The following is a 16,849-nucleotide window of genomic DNA, read 5'->3' as shown; positions in this document are numbered from 1 at the left end:
CTTTTTAATTTTTATAATATTGCTCTCTTCAACCTTTTTAATGCTATTTGCACATCTTCTAGTATTATATTATATAGAGTTTTGCTTGAAAATGCACCCAACAATTGATTATAGAAGGCAAATTGGAAATTTCAATAATAAGATCCTAACAATTCTAATACAATCTTATATAAATTTCAATTAAACATTAATAATTCTAATCAAATCTTAATCAAATCTAAAAGAAACCAGGAAAAAACTATAAAATAAATATAAAGAAATTACAAATAAACTTTAAAGAAATATTAAAAAAATAATCCTAAAGAAATTATATATATTTTAAAATACTAAAAATAGAAATTTAATCCAAATCCTAATGTAGCCATAAACAAATCTTAAAAAAATTCTAAGTAAATCCTAATGAAATTTTTAACAAATCCCAAGTAAACATTAACTAAATCCTAAACAAATCCTTATAAAATCCTAAATCTTAAATCAAATTCTACAATAGATTAAACCTCAAAATTTAATAATATAAATAATAGATTTTAATTCAAAATTTGTAAAATTTTTAATTATTTATTTGAAAAAAAATACAAATAATTTGAAGAAGATCAAACATACTAAATAGAAGATAAACTTCATAATTTGCTCAAATATCAAATAGACTTATTCTCCAATCTTAATGCCAATCTCTTAATGCCAATAGCTCTTAATTTCATTGTCCAATTGTATTTGATCTTTGCAAAGTTTTAGAATTCAAGTCTATTACTAGTATATATTTTTTTCTCAATTCAACTAGTGGATTACTATAAATCTTAGAAACCCTTATTAGTTCTTTAAACTCTAATTTTTAAGACCTCAATACTTTTAAATTTTGATAATCTTTTAATAAATTGTTTGATCAAGCTCAAAATTACAACACACATTCAATACAATTATGATCACATAATCACAAATTTTCATCTATAGATCATATACCATTCTCATAAAACTTTTTATAATATAAATTTTTTATATATCTTAAAATTTCAAAGACATCCTAAAACAACCTTGACTTTGCAAAATCTTAGTAAAGTTAATAAAAATTAGAATCACTTCAAATCAACATCTAAAGAACCTTGCTTTAGTTTTTTCTAAAATCTTATTTTTTGATCTATTAAAGAACCTTGGATTTACCATAGGAATGTAATTTTGGGTCTCAAAGTCTAATTTTGATCTTGATTTCTAATAAATCCTCTATTCATATCAATTCTTAATTTTATAAGATAATTTTTTGCTACAAACTATTTTTAATTCTCTTCTAAAGATGTCTATATTATTTTTTTTCTCATATACTTTGTTTTGCCTTATATATGGTTGTACAAAGTAAGTAGAAGTCTTTTTTTTATAATAGATAGTATTGATATTAAATGTTTTTATTACCTTCTTATCTTTTATCCATGTTTTGCTATTATACTTTTCAATTAGGCTCTTCTATATTAGAACCTATATTTTTTTCTTCCACCATATAGTCATGTTATAATAAAACATCTATATTAAGGAAATGAACTAAAAGATGATGCATTTACCAATAAAATCCGTGTCAAAGAAAGTCTACCAAAATAGAAATAAGGAAGTATGTATATTAAAAAAAAATTGAAAGGCTTATTGCCAAAAGAAAAGAAAACTCAAGACTCTTGAAACTACACTAGAAGCAAGAAAGGAATTGATAAGAGTGAAGAGGGCTTCACTCTTGTCTCTATATATACTATCTAACTAAGAGCTACGTGGCAATGTTCTATAGGACCTCCAATATGTGTTGACTTTGTAAGACACTTGCCTTCACTTTCAAGGCAAGTTTTTCTATGTGTGGGCCACATAGTTAGCTTGGTCTTCAAGCTAACAACATATATAGCACATGGCCAATTTTTTGACCACTTTTCTAACCCAAAAAGTCAATTATAGATACCTATAAAGTCAACAATATCTATGAAGCTTCTATAAAAAATATTATAGAATTAACTTACTTTTACATACTTCTAATTTTTTCTACCTATTTATACAAGTAATTAGTAGCTTACATGTATTTGTCCATGACATTATCCTCCCTTATAAGGATAAGTTCTACGAGGAGTGGTCATCATATCTTGAGAAAATCTATGATGCGATGAATTGTATTCGTCACATACTCAGATCTTTGTTCTCTTCGACGATGATTGATAGGGCCTCTCAACCATCGATAGTGCCCCATACTAGGACAAGAAGACCACTTTGCTATTTGATTATTTTTGAGGCCTTCATAACTTCCTTCAAATAAAATATTTGGAACACCGTCAGGTGTTGTTCCTACTTCTAATAAAATTATCAAACATTGAGAGTTTCTTCCAAGGTCATGATACCAAACACATTGTATCTTGCCATCTATTTGAAGAAAATATGTCATTCTTGAGGATCTTCATCTCGATTGCATCGTCTTGAAGGTTGTCACAATCGTAATGTCTCATTCAATAGGTCAACAAACAAAGGCTTTTTAGTCAATTTTGCTAGTTGTTGCTTTTCCATCTCTTTAGCATCACAACTATAAAGAAGCTACAAACAAGGATTGAAAGTAAAATGTTATCTTCCCTAGATATTGTTTCTTTTATATAAAAGGTTTTTATCTTAATTTTGATGGATGTTGTTGATGAAAAGCCTCCATCGCCTTTGTTGCATTTGCAAGATTCTTTACTAGCTCCCATGTGCATTCTCTAATATCATATCCGTGCCAATGGACAAGATATTCCAATTTATTTTGGTGTTGTCTTGAATCTAAAACTTCTTCTACTTTGAACTCTTCATTATTGTCTACTTCTATAGGAGGGGCTAGAGCTTGTCTTCTTCTTGGTATGTCCACTATCTTATATAGTTCAAGAAGAGACACGTGGAATATTGGATGGATTTTTATTGAATCCGGTAGGTATAAATAATATACAACTGGATTGATTTGTGCAAAAATAGGAAATGATCCAAGCCTACGATAGTCCAACTTGTCACAAGGACAAGTAGTCTTGATATTGTGACAAAGTAACCATATCTTATTATCCATGTAGAATGATGGTTGTTTCTTTTGCTAGACATCCGCATTGATTTTTTATTGTTCTTGATCTTTAAGTGCACCTTTATTGTTTTTAAGTGCACCTTTATTGGTGCATGTAGCTCTAATAAATGAATTGTTAAATCTTTCGCTGTAGGATTATTACCTTTTGAAAAGTAAAAAGTATTAAATGATAGATGATAATCATAAATGGCAAAGAAAGGTGTTTGTTTTGTAGAAGAATGTACCATATTATTATAAGCAAACTTTGCTAATAGCAAAAGAATTATCCAATCATCTTGTTGGTAATTGATGGTACATCTTAAATACTTTTCTAAGACTTGATTACGAGGCTTTATTTGTCCATCAGTTTGAAGAGGAATGTCAAAGGTAGTTTTATATCTACTTTTAGAATCTTGAAAAGACTCTACCAAAATCTTGATACAAATTGAGTTTTCATATTGGATATAATATCCTTGAATAATCTATGATAGCGATAAATATTGTTAAGAAAAATTTTAGATATTTTTTCACTTGTGATAGATTTTGTATATGGTACAAAATATGCCATTTTGGTAAAACGATCTACTATCACAAATATAGAGTCATAAGAACCTGAGATTGAAAGATCCATGATAAAATCCATAGAAATAGAAGACTATGGTTGTTTTGAAATAGGTAATGGTTGAAGAAGTCAATAATGTCAATGAAGAGGAGTTTTTGATCTTGAACAAATGTTGCATGACTGAACAAAGTCTTTTACATCCTTCCACATTTGTGTCCACCAAAAATCTCTAGATATAAGCTCCAAAGACTTGTTGTATCCAAAATGTCTTGCTAGTGGAAAGTCATGACATGCATGAAGAACAGGTAATAGTGCTTCTCTTTTTGGAACATATAATCAACCTTTGAAATAGAATATGTTATTTTTGAACTAAAACTTAGAAGTATCTTGGGACTTAGAAGAAAGATTTTTGATATTGTAAACAAGAGAATCAAGAGACATACTTGATTAGATTTATTTCCCAAGGATCGAATCAACAGTCAATATTGATTTCATTACTTGAAGATGAAAATGCTCTAGCTTCAAGAGAATTCTTCTTTGCTAATCAAAAGATGCATCTCCTTCTTTTAGTATAAGATAAGAATGTCTAGAAAGGGCGTTTGATAAATCTTATTGTTTTTTGGGTCGATATGTGATCTTAAAATCAAATCTTGATAAAGACATGCTTCAACGAGCTTGGCAACAATTTAAAACATGTATTGATATGAAGTATTCCAGATTCTTGTGATCTGTTGTTGTATCATGTGATTTGCTATTTGGAAATATATTAGGTATGTAGCTATAGAGAATTTAGCTTAAAATTTTATATGTATCTTATCTTAACTTCTAAAACTCCTTTATTTTGAATAAAATTCAAAATATAGTAAAATTGCTTCAAAATATATTTTTTCCACGAAGGATTTTCTCTTCTTGAACTTTAGAAATTTATAACACTTGATTTGACTGTTTAGTTTGTCTCAAGTTTATGGGGTAGGTAGAACTCACCCTTAAGTTTTAGTATAAAAAAACCAAATGCAAATTCACACTCGATCTTTTGGCATCTAAGAAATCCTAGCAGATGCTGCAAACCCTAATTAATAAGCACTTGAGTACTATTTTCTTAATATCTCAAGAATCCAATACTCAAATGCCATCAAACTTATGTACAAAGTTTATTAATATGAATTTACACATTTTTTGATATTTTGAGCCAAAATCTTGTCAAATTACTCAAGATATAGCTCAAGACACAACTACTAGTAAATCGGATCACTTAATATCTGAGATTGCATGTGCTGACTTCAAAATCCAATAACTCCTTCATTTCAACTTAGAATCCAGCAAGAAAGATGCAAAAAGTGTAGCTACAAAAGTACTCTCTCTAGTTGCAGTCATTGATCCTCAATTGCCTTCTATACGCATACATATGTCAAAAAGAGTGACAATAGCTCCCAAATCAACACCTTAACTTTGAGCACCTATATTTCTTTCATATAAATTCCAAATCATATAAGATTTGTACCAAAACCATAGCCAAAATCCTAAACTTACTGAGCTTAGCCTTCAAAGCTCAAATGGCTCCAAAAAACTAACCCTAATTTCTAATTTGGCCTTGGACAACCTCCTTAAAGCCTATTGATCATGATTTTTAACAACAAGAATGGAGATTTTCATCAATTATCTCCATTCATCTATGTGGATGCCCTAAACTCTCTTTTTACTTCCAAAATCCCCCTCCAACTCTTTGCTTTACAAGATTTATTCAATATATGCTCTAAACACCAAATTAAAGAATCAAAATAAGACTTCAAGGGTCACCAATGTCTAATAAAGGTGACTCTAAATATTTAAAATTACTACCAACAAAATCAATCTCAAAAGCTATTATCAAAAGAAAATAAAGTTATACAAATTCTAATAATAATCCTTTTAAACAATCTCCTTTTAAATTATTAATTTAATCACATTCTATAACCAACTAAAAACTAGTAACATGGCTCTCACCATGTTGTTAAGTAAATTGTATATTAAATACATAATCACATTATTTTCACATGGTAGCCAAACCACAATATGATACCGTATATATGGTGGTTGGATTAAAAGTACCTTTTAGATGATGACCCCATTCTTGAAATAAATCCATGATTGTTAGAAGTTCTTTGTCATGGATTTTATAGTTAATCTTGGCTACTAAAAATTTTCTGGAATGAAAAGCTACTCAGTGAAGTTTATCATCTGTTCCAATTTCTAACTTGGCATAAAGTCTTGCATCTCTTAATTTTTGTAACACACAATGAACATGAAGTTCATGTTCATCTATATTCTTAGAATAAATCAAGATATTGTCTAGATAGTAGACAATAAAATCATCTAAAAACTCTCAAAAAACGTCATGCATTAGATGTTCAAAAGCTACCAATGCATTTTTAAGTCCAAAAGGCATGACGTTTTATTCAAAATGCCCATACCTAGTTCGAAATGTAGTCTTCTATTCATTTCTTTCTTTAACACATACTAGATTATATGCTCTCCATAGATCTTTTTTTGTATAGATCTTAGCTTGATTAAGTCAATCGAGAAGTCCAGATATCAAAAGTAGAAGATACCTATTCTTCATGGTGATCTTGTTGAATCCTCGATAATCAATACACATCCGCAATGATACATCTTTTTTCTTTACAAATAAGATTGGAGCTTGTGCTGGTGATTTGAAATGACATATAAAATTCTTGTACATATTTTCTCCAATATATTCCTTGAGTTCAGCAAATTCATTTTGTAATAAACTATAGATTGGTCCAAATGGCAGTTGTGCTCCTTCTTGAAGTTCAATTGAGCAGTCATAGGGACGATATTCTAAAAGAGTATTTGCATTCTTCTTTTCAAATACATCTTGAAATTCTTGATATTAGTTGGAAATGCCACTTAAAGTCTTCGCATCATTAGAAACAAGTGTGACATAAATGACACAAGGTGATCTTTCTTTTGCAGCATACAAGAAAGTTCTTGCACCTACAAACATAAGTTTAATTGTATTAGACTTATGACTTTCTATTAGATTAATTTCACTCTTTATTATGCTTTTAGAAAAATAAAAGGTACAAGAAATCCAATCTATCTAAGGATTATATTTTTTTAACCATAATAAACCTAAAATAACTAAATTAGATGGAGATCTAATTATATTAAAGATTATGCAATTATTATGACCATTTATTGCTACACCTATAGGAAGTGTTTCATAAATAATATCTCCAGAAGACAACGGATGACAATCTATGACTTCTATATGAACAAGTTTGATTTTTTGTATTAATAGTATTTTGTGACTTTTAACAAATTCTACATCTAAAAAACAAGTTGTGGCTCTTGAATCTATCAAGGCAGAGGCTTTATAATTATTAGGTCCTAAACGTATATCTATTATAAGAGAAGGAGAGAGTTCTAAGGAGAAGATAGGGCCTTTATTAAAAATTGTACAAGATTCTAACCGTATGATTCCTATTGTAGCTGGACAAATTTATTTTTTAATACATTATCTTCTTTCATAGATGTGCTCTTCATTTTGTCATTTGGTCACTTCTTTAGATAATGTTGAGGAGTATGTTTAGGTTCTCCATAATATAAGCACAATCAATCTTAATGATGAAGAGTCTTTTCTTGCTTAGTAAGAGGTTTAAAATATATTGCATCAATTTGTATATCCTCTACTTCTGAATGTATGTATTGAAGAGATGTTGGTATTGCTATCAAATTGTAATAAAATTGAAGCCTATTTATGTGACTCTCAGATTAAAATTTAAAAAGTCGATTATTACATTTCACAACAAACTCAATTACTTGATTCAATGTATGAAGATCAGGTAAGTTGAGTATCAATTTTTTTACTTTATATTGTAATCCATAGAAAAATTGGCTAATAAATGTAGCGTTATCCCACTTGATATCAGTTGCAAGTTGTCAAAATTATGAAGCATATAAGCATATATACGTTGTTGTGATGTAATACGACTATATAGTGAAATTATAATCAAAGTTGAATTTCTAATTAATATCTAATTATCTTAGTTCAATTATAACTTGAGGTATCTAAACATGGCTTTTATAAAAGACTCTTAGGTTATTTTCTTATCTTAATAGTTATTAGGTTGAAGGTTAGTTAGTAATTTTACCTTCTAGGTTGTAGAGACTCTTCTACTACCTTAGAAAGACCATAAATTAATAAAATCAGATTAAAAGAGGTATATAATTAGTATAGTGAGTACTAGGATTAAGTTGAAAGTAGGATTGGGCTAAAAACACCTTAGGATAAGTTAGATTGATACCCAGAGATCGACCATTTGTGAGGCAGGGTCGAAATCAGACCTTTGGCCCTTAAAATGATGGCCTAAGATAAAATAGGGAATCATTTGAAGATCGGAGGTAAGTATTTGAGAGCTAGCTTGAATTTCTTTCCAGACATGTAAGAACTATTTTGGAAGAGTTTTGGAAGACTTAGAAATTATTATTTAAAATCAGGGTTTGTATCAGTGATTTGGAATTTATATAATATAATTAGGGCTAGCAATTTTGGCTAGTTCATACAATTAGTGTAACATCTACAATTGAAAATTTGATACTATTTGGATTATGAGGTGTGCTAAGTGTATACAAAATTTTGTGATAATCTAACAATGTGGTTTAGAGATATCTAGTTTTTAGGACAAAAAGGTCTCAAAACGTGGCAGTTTGAGGTTGGGTAAGGTTTCTATGATATCTAAAGATCTATCAATTGAATTAAGGTAAAAATTAGCATAGTCTTGAAAGACTTGAAGATTAAGCTACACACCAATTTTGAGACAAAGTTAATAGTTGAAAAGGGAGAAATCATTACTCAAATTTTTTCTTTACTTTTCAAGTTGGTGGCCGAGTGACATTAGTACAATTTTTGGAGGTTTTCTTACAATCTGTAAGTTGGATTGGACTAAAACTTCTTAAGCATATAAAAGACTTATATTGACAATTTCATACAAAATTCCACATCAAGTGGACGGTCGGATTGGATGTTATAGCTTATTAAAGCTCATTGATTAGGATTGGGGCTTATAAGAAAAATCTAAATTGCTTCAATATGAAAGTAATAAGGTAATTGGGATTTATGTATGGTTAAGATTACTAAGAAGAGTGTTTTAAGCACTTTTGAATTGAAATTCAGATTATATTCTTCTCGTATGGATGAAACCTATTAGGATTTCTTGGCTACTTGTGATACATAATTTCACCTTCCAGAGCTAGGTACCCAGTGCATTCCTGAGCAAAACAACGCATAATACGACAATGTTACAGATCGATTTTCTTGTTGCAAAATATGGATCTTGTTGGTTGCAATACGAATTGTATCATGTTTTCTATACATGGATTAAAATTTTGCCAAAAATGCCTGTAGATTATCCAATATTAGATCTTATTGTTTAAAAAAAGATGAAAATCATGATAGTGCTGAACCTGAAAGAAGTGTACCAATCAAACTAACTTGTGATTTTTGGCTTTGATAGCTTTGAGATTGAAGTTCAATCACAAGTTGTACTTGATTCATAAATCCTAGAAATTTGGATCTTGTATCATCAAACTTTTCGAGCAAAGGAACTCTTGGTTCTCTAATATTTGAACAATGTTCTACCATTGGTGGAAGGACATGATTTGGTACAGATATTGAAGCAACTCTAATCATTTCTATATCAACACTTCCTGCCATTCTTCTTGATCTTTGTGGTGGTAAGTCAAATTGATGCATCACAAGCATCAACTCTCTCAATTGCTCTTGCATTTATGCCATTGCACTCTTCATTTCAAGAAGCTCTGCTATAATAACACTCAGAAAAATATCTAATACCATTCAAGACAAGTAGAAGAAAGGACTTGAAGACAAAGAAAATATTAAGAATAATATTAGTTTAGAAGTGGATAATCTACAATTTCTAATATGCATATGTCTTACTATGAAAAAGGGGTAGTCTACTCTGAATTAAGACAAGACAAAACTCTGATATTATAAGTGTGTTCTTGTTAATTTGTTAAGGACATGAACTAAAAGATGATGCATAAACCAATAAAATTCGTGTCAAAAAAAGAGTAGCAAAATAAAAATAAAGAAGTATATATATTAAAAAAAAATTGAAATGACTTATTGCCAAAAGACAAGAAAACTTGAAACTCTTGAAGCTAGACTAGAAACAAGAAAGGAGTTGACAAGAGTGAAGAGGGCTTCATTCTTGTCTCTACATATACTATCTAATTAGGGGCTATGTGGCAATGTTCTATAGGGCCTCTAATATGTGTTGACTTTGTAGGACACTTGCCTTGACTTACAAGGTAAGTTTTTCTACTTGAAGGCCATATAATTAGCTTGGTCTTCAAGCTAACAACATATGTGGCACATGGCCAACTTGTTGACTACTTTTCTAATCCAAAAAATCAATAATAGACACCTATAAAGTTAAAGCAATATCTATGAAGTTTTTAGGAAGCTTCTATAGAAGATATTACAATATTAATTTACTTTTATATACTTCTACTTACTTCTACATATTTATACAGGTAATTATTAGCTTACATGTATATGTATATAATAATCTACTTCCTTTGAAACTATGCATCTTCTAATATGTGCCAAATAATCCAAATCTTATTGTGATTGCTCGTTTTACTTATTTCGGAAGAAACCTCCCAACATAAATCCGTATAGGGGGATTTGAACACAGAGAATGACTAGTTGCTTAAGCATTCACGTTAGGGTCACATAATCAATTACCTCCTGAATGTATCGTCTCTATTTTCAATATTTGAACACTCAAGGAAACTAAAATCTTCTCCTTCACCTTATCGGTCTCCTCCTTATAGCAATTTAGTCATACCAATAACTGCTATTTCCACCAATATATTCACCCTCATAATCTCCAACTATAATACTACGCCCTCACAACTTTCAGCACACAATTACCCTCGTTCCAATCTCTGGAATTCTTCACATAGAATTGCCATTCACATTACAGTGTTTCACACAAACACAGACTCATTCTCTCTGCTGAACTACATGTCACGGACACAAAATACAGACTTGAAATCTAACAAGAAGTTCAAGAAGAAGTGGCAGAACTAGATTAAACAGATGAGTACAAGAACAACACCAGAAAGGTGAGCTAGAACTCCAAGAGATGTATTGTCGAGACTGAAGAACCCTTCAGCCTCGACTCCTATATATACTACTGAATAGGAAGCTTCTCGAGCTACTTCCGCTAACTAGGACGCTTCTCCAACAACTTCTACTAATCAGGAAACTTCTCGAGCAACTTCCTAGAATCTATCAGAATATTCTAGAACCTTCTAAGAATATTCTAGAACCTTCTAAGAGAATCTTTAGGGAATATTCTAAGAATCTTCTAGAACCTTCTAAAAGAATCTTTAGAGAATCTTTAGAAAATATTTTAGAAGAATATTCGAAGAATCTTCCAATGTATGTCCATGACATCACCTCCTCTTCTAACTTCGAGGTCTCCGAGAAGCAATGTTGTTATCAGTCAATACCAACGCAAGAAAATGAAAATCTGTCGCATCACATCCGCTATGAATTCCAATTGTTGTTCGCGAGGCAAATGATTCATCGGCCCTTGGAGTCAACGGTAGTGACCAACACCTTCAACCTCTGACCAAGCGTGGACTTCTGTGTCTTCATTGTGAAACTGTCCTCCAAACACACCTTCTGGCTGACCGTCGTAGGCAGGCTCGACCTCAAATACAATTACTAGCGATCTGTTGCTCGGTATCCTCCGACGTCGTCGTGGTGCAGGCGGTTCTTCATCTCGCGGTCGTCTTCGTGAGCTAGTCGCTTGAGATGACATAACAAGTGTAGTATCTTGACTATCCATGTCCAAAGGCTAAAATGATGAGAGCAAACTATAGTTGCTAATAAAGTTCTACACTATCGAACTATGGGTTTTGGAGGTGCCCTCCCCCCTTTTTATGCTACTTGATGAGCAAGCTTCAACAAGAAGCTATCGTTGAATCGGCTTAGGTTTATGAGGATATCGTTGATGAAATTCTTGTACCTTTTTTGGCACATTGGCAAGATTTTCGGCACGCTCCCACGTTCGTTCATTGATGTCGTATCCACTCCAATGTACTAAATACTCCAATTTTCTCCTATTACGCCGTGAATCTAGTAGCTTTTCCACCTCGTATTCCTCATGGTTTTCAATTTCGATACTTGGTCGCGGACTTTGTACTCTTTGGGGAAAAGTTGACTCTCGATAAGGTTCCAACAAAGACACGTGAAAGACTGGATGTACCTTCATAGTAGCTGGTAACTCCAGACGATATGCCACCGGATTGATCTGCTTCTCGATAACAAATGGCCCTAATCTCCGATAGTCCAATTTGTCACATGGTCGCTTGGTCTTGATATTCCGTCGAAGAAGCCATACTTTACTTCCAACTTTAAAAGTAGGCGCCTCATTTCGATATTTATCTGCAGATGCCTTGTAACTCTCTTGGGCAGATTGCAATTGAAGCTTCAACGTCGCTTGAAGCTCCGATAGTTGCTTCACAAATCCTTCAGCTGCTGGGTTGTTATTTGCTGAAGAACTCAATAAATCGAGCTTGAGGTGGTATCCGTAGTTGGAGAAGAATGGTATTTGTTGAGTTGACGCATGAAGAGTATTGTTGTATGCGAACTCAGCAAGCGGTAGATATGGAGTCCAATCATCTTGTTGATAGTTGATGCTGCATCGTAAATATTGCTCCAAAACTTGATTCACCCGCTCCGTTTGACCGTCAGTTTGAGGATGAAAAGCCGAAGAGAGCTTAATATCCACCTTCAATATCTCAAAGAGGGACCTCCAAAACTTGGATACAAACTGAGTACCTCGATCCGACACAATATCATCTGGTAGGCCATGATAACGATATATGTTATCAAGAAAGAGTCTTGCGGTGTCTTCACTTGACGATGTTTTCTTGCAAGGCACGAAATGCGCCATCTTTGTAAATCGATCCACCACAACAAAGATGCTATCAAATGAATTTGATGGCGGTAGGTCCGTAATGAAGTCCATAGAAACTGAAGACCATGGTCGGTGCGGAATAGGCAATGGCTGGAGAAGTCCATACGGACGATGTCGAGGGATCTTGGATCTTGAACAAACATCACAAGAAAGGACAAATTCCTTCACATCCTTCCACATTTGGGGCCACCAAAAATCTCGTGAAATAAGCTCCAAAGTCTTGTTGAATCCAAAATGTCCCGCAGCTGGAAAGTCGTGGCGAGATTGAAGTACTCGGAGTCGAGTTGGTCCTTTCGGGATATACAACCGCTCCTCAAAATACAGAAGATCTCCCTCCACCTTAAACTTGTCATTATCGACACGTTGTTTGATGTCAAGAGCTATAGAATCCTCAATGGTCGCAGTACGTACCTCGCTGAGGAAGCCGTCATCGATAGTTGCAACAGTAGCAAAAATCCTAAATTTTTCTGGTTTCAACAATGTTGTACATTATTGATCAAACGCTGCTTCTCCAGCCTTTGGCGCAAGATACGATCTCCTCGATAATGCATCAGATAATCCTTGTTGTTTTTCAGGGCGGTAGGTGATAATAAAGTCAAATCGTGATAGAGACATATTCCATCGAGCTTGACGACGATTCAAAATTCGAGCTGTCATGAAGTACTCCAAATTCTTGTGGTCCGTATAAACAGTCACTGGATGTGCAGCTCCTTCGAGGAAGTGACGCCACTCTTGGAAGGCATCCACTATAGCAAGCAGCTCTTTGTCGTGGATCTCGTAGTTGATCTCAGCAGCAGAGAACTTTCGTGAATAGAACGCAACTGGGTGAAGCTTCTTGTCTATGCCCATCTGTGAAAGCACAGCTCTCAAAGCAAAATCTGAAGCATCGGTCTCTAAATAGAAAGCCTTTGCAAAGTCAGAGTGTACCAAGATTGGAGCCGTAGTGAATGCCGTCTTGAGATCTTGAAATGCTTTTGCTGCTTGTGATCCCCATTCGAGCTTGTCTTTGCTTGTTAGACGCGTGAGTGGTGCAGCAACTTGAGAATAATTCTTGATGAAGATCCGATAGAAGTTAGCAAATCCAAGAAAACACTGAACATCTCTAACCGTCTTCGGAACTTCCCAAGATATAATTGCTTCTACCTTTTTTGGATCCATCTTCAAGCCCTCTGTAGTCGCAATGAAGCCCAAAAATTCCATCTCATTCTGGTGAAATTGACACTTCTCCAACTTGGCATAGAGTCCTCGTTCGCGTAGTTTTTCAAGAACCAAACAAACGTGCTTCTCATGTTCTTCTTCATTCTTGGAAAATATCAAAATATCATCCAGATAGATGACAACAAAGTCATCGAGGTACTCCCGAAAGATGTCGTTCATCATATGCTGAAAGACCGCTGGAGCATTGGTAAGACCAAAAGGCATGACATTGTACTCAAAATGGCCATACCTTGTACGAAAGGCTGTCTTCCATTCATCTCCTTCTTTGATTCGCACAAGGTTGTAGGCTCCTCTTAAATCAATCTTTGTAAAAATCCTTGCACGTCCAAGTTGATCTAAGAGGCCGGAGATCAAAGGTAAGGGATAGCGATTTTTCTTGGTCGCCTTGTTGAGTTCTCGGTAGTCCACGCACATCCGCAGTGAGCCATCCTTTTTCTTCACGAATAGGATTGGTGCTCCAGCTGGCGACTTTGAATGTCGAATAAAATTCTTGGCTAGATTCTCATCGATGTACTTCCGCAATTCTGCCAACTCCGTCTGCGATAGGTTGTATATTGGACCAAAAGGTGGTTGCGCTCCTTCCTCTAAGTCTATGGCACAATCATATGGTCGATGTTCCGGCAGTATATCGACATTCTTCTTCTGAAACACGTCTTCAAAATCCCTATATTGCTCTGGTATATTCGATGTTGAGATATTCTCGCCGCTAGTTGGAGTTGCATAAATGATAAATGGTGCGCCTTCCTTGGACGATCTTAGGAACGCTCTCGCTCCAATAAACATGGATTTCTTCATGTAGGTTCTACCAACAGGTTTATTATTATTTTTTTCAGAAAATGTTATCCTTCGTAGCCTCCAATCAATGGACGGATTATGATCTTCTAACCAAGAAAGACCAAGGATAACAGGGCTTGATGGGGTTCTAATAATATTAAAAATAACGTGACTACTATGGTCCTTAAACACCACTTCTATAGTGGATTCGGGGGCATCTACGTGACTACTATGGTCCTTAAACACCACTTCTATAGGTTCTGATTCGTGGGTAACGTTGCCTGACAATAAGGGTCGTCCATCTATCACCTCTACGTGAACAGGTTTGGACTTCTGTACTAAACGGATCTTGTGGCGTTTAGCAAACTCTTCATCTAAAAAACAAGTAGATGCCCCCGAATCCAATAAAGCTAAAGTTTTTTGTTTTTGAGGGCCTAAAAACAAAGGAATTGTAAAACAACGGGCAGGTTGGACAGAGAAGGAGGAACCTGATTGTTGTCGTGATATTAGATTGTCCAACCGCACGGTTCCTACTGTGGCTGGGCATCGTCGTTTTCTGGAATCATCGCACTTCTAGTCTTGACAGGGTGCCAATTTTGCTTCTTTGGGCAATTTCTAACCTTGTGACCTTCTTCTCCACAGTACAAACATAATCCTTCCTCCATACGCCGTTTCTTCTCTGTTGGAGTAAGAGATCGGACACGCGCCGTGTCGATTTGCATGTCTGTTGCCTCTGAATGTGAGTTTAAGCTATTTGCAGACATAGTCACGTCGTAACGAGTCATTTGGTGTCTCGGACGTTGGTCTTGGCGACGCTGGAATAGGCGGTTGTCACACTTTACAGCTTGGCTAATAGCTTCGTTGAGCGTTTGAGGATCAGGAAGAGATAACAGCAAGTCCTTCACATCATCCTTCAAGCCCCAATAAAACTGACTCACCAACGCCTCTTCACCCCAATTAATGTCACTTGCCAATTGTCTGAAATCCGAGGCATAGACTGATGCAGAGCATGTTCCTTGTCGTAGCGATCGGATCTTTGTTGTAGCCCATCGAACTTTATCATGCTCGCCAAATGCTTCTGCAAACGCCTCCAAGAACGTTTCAAAGTTGCTCAGGATTGGCGATCGCTTCTTGAACAAGGGAGTAAACCAAGACAGAGCTTGTGCTGTAAGGAAGGTTCCAACAAGCCCAACACGCGCTTCCTCCGTCGGATAACGTTCGGGTTGTAAAATTGTTATCAACCTGATTTGGTTGACAAAACCTCGAAACTTGGAACGAGTTCCATCAAACTTATCCGGAAGACTAACTCGAGGCTCCTTTCGTTGTAGGACTACTCGATCTTGTTGAAATGGAGGTAGAACTGCTTCTTCTGGCGCAGAAGTTTGAGGCTGATATGCTTTAGATGGCGCTATCCCAGATGCTCTATTGTTATGGAGTCCTACCATGACTCCTTCGATCTCTGTTGTCCTATGTGACAACGAGGCAAGAGCATTTATGATGGCGTCTAGTTTGGATTCCAAACTTTCAGCCATTTTAACGTCTTAACCTTCGGCTAACCTTCAGAAAGAAGAAAAAAGAGTTTTGACAAGAGGACAATATTGGTTCAGAGGAGAGTACTCCGCAACCTCTAAAACGCCTTAAGACTCCAAGATGAGGGGTAATCCACTCTCTCCAAGAAGAATAAGGCTCCAATATTGAGAAAGAAGAGATATCAGTTTAGAGGAGGGTAATCCGCAACCTCTAAAACACTAGCACACCTTCAAGAAGAGGGGTAATCCACTCTTTAACAAGAAGGAACTAGCTCTGATACCAGTGAAAATGCAGTCTCGATAAACTGTCACGGACACAAAATACAGACTTGAAATCCAACAAGAAGTTCAAGAAGAAGTGGCAGAACTAGATTAAACAGATGAATACAAGAACAACACTAGAAAGGTGAGCTAGAACTCCAAGAGATGTGTTGTCGAGACTGAAGAATCCTTCAGCCTCGACTCCTATATATACTACTGAATAGGAAGCTTCTCGAGCTACTTCCGCTAACTAGGACGCTTCTCCAACAACTTCTACTAATTAGGAAACTTCTCGAGCAACTTCCTAGAATCTATCAGAATATTCTAGAACCTTCTAAGAATATTCTAGAACCTTCTAAGAGAATCTTTAGGAAATATTCTAAGAATCTTCTAGAACCTTCTAAAGGAATCTTTAGAGAATCTTTAGAGAATATTCTAGAAGAATATT

This window comes from Physcomitrium patens, chromosome 22, assembly GCF_059467195.1.
Source record: "Physcomitrium patens ecotype Gransden chromosome 22, ASM5946719v1, whole genome shotgun sequence".
NCBI classification, from domain to species: domain Eukaryota; kingdom Viridiplantae; phylum Streptophyta; class Bryopsida; order Funariales; family Funariaceae; genus Physcomitrium; species Physcomitrium patens.
Note: the sequence above shows the minus strand (reverse complement) of the source record.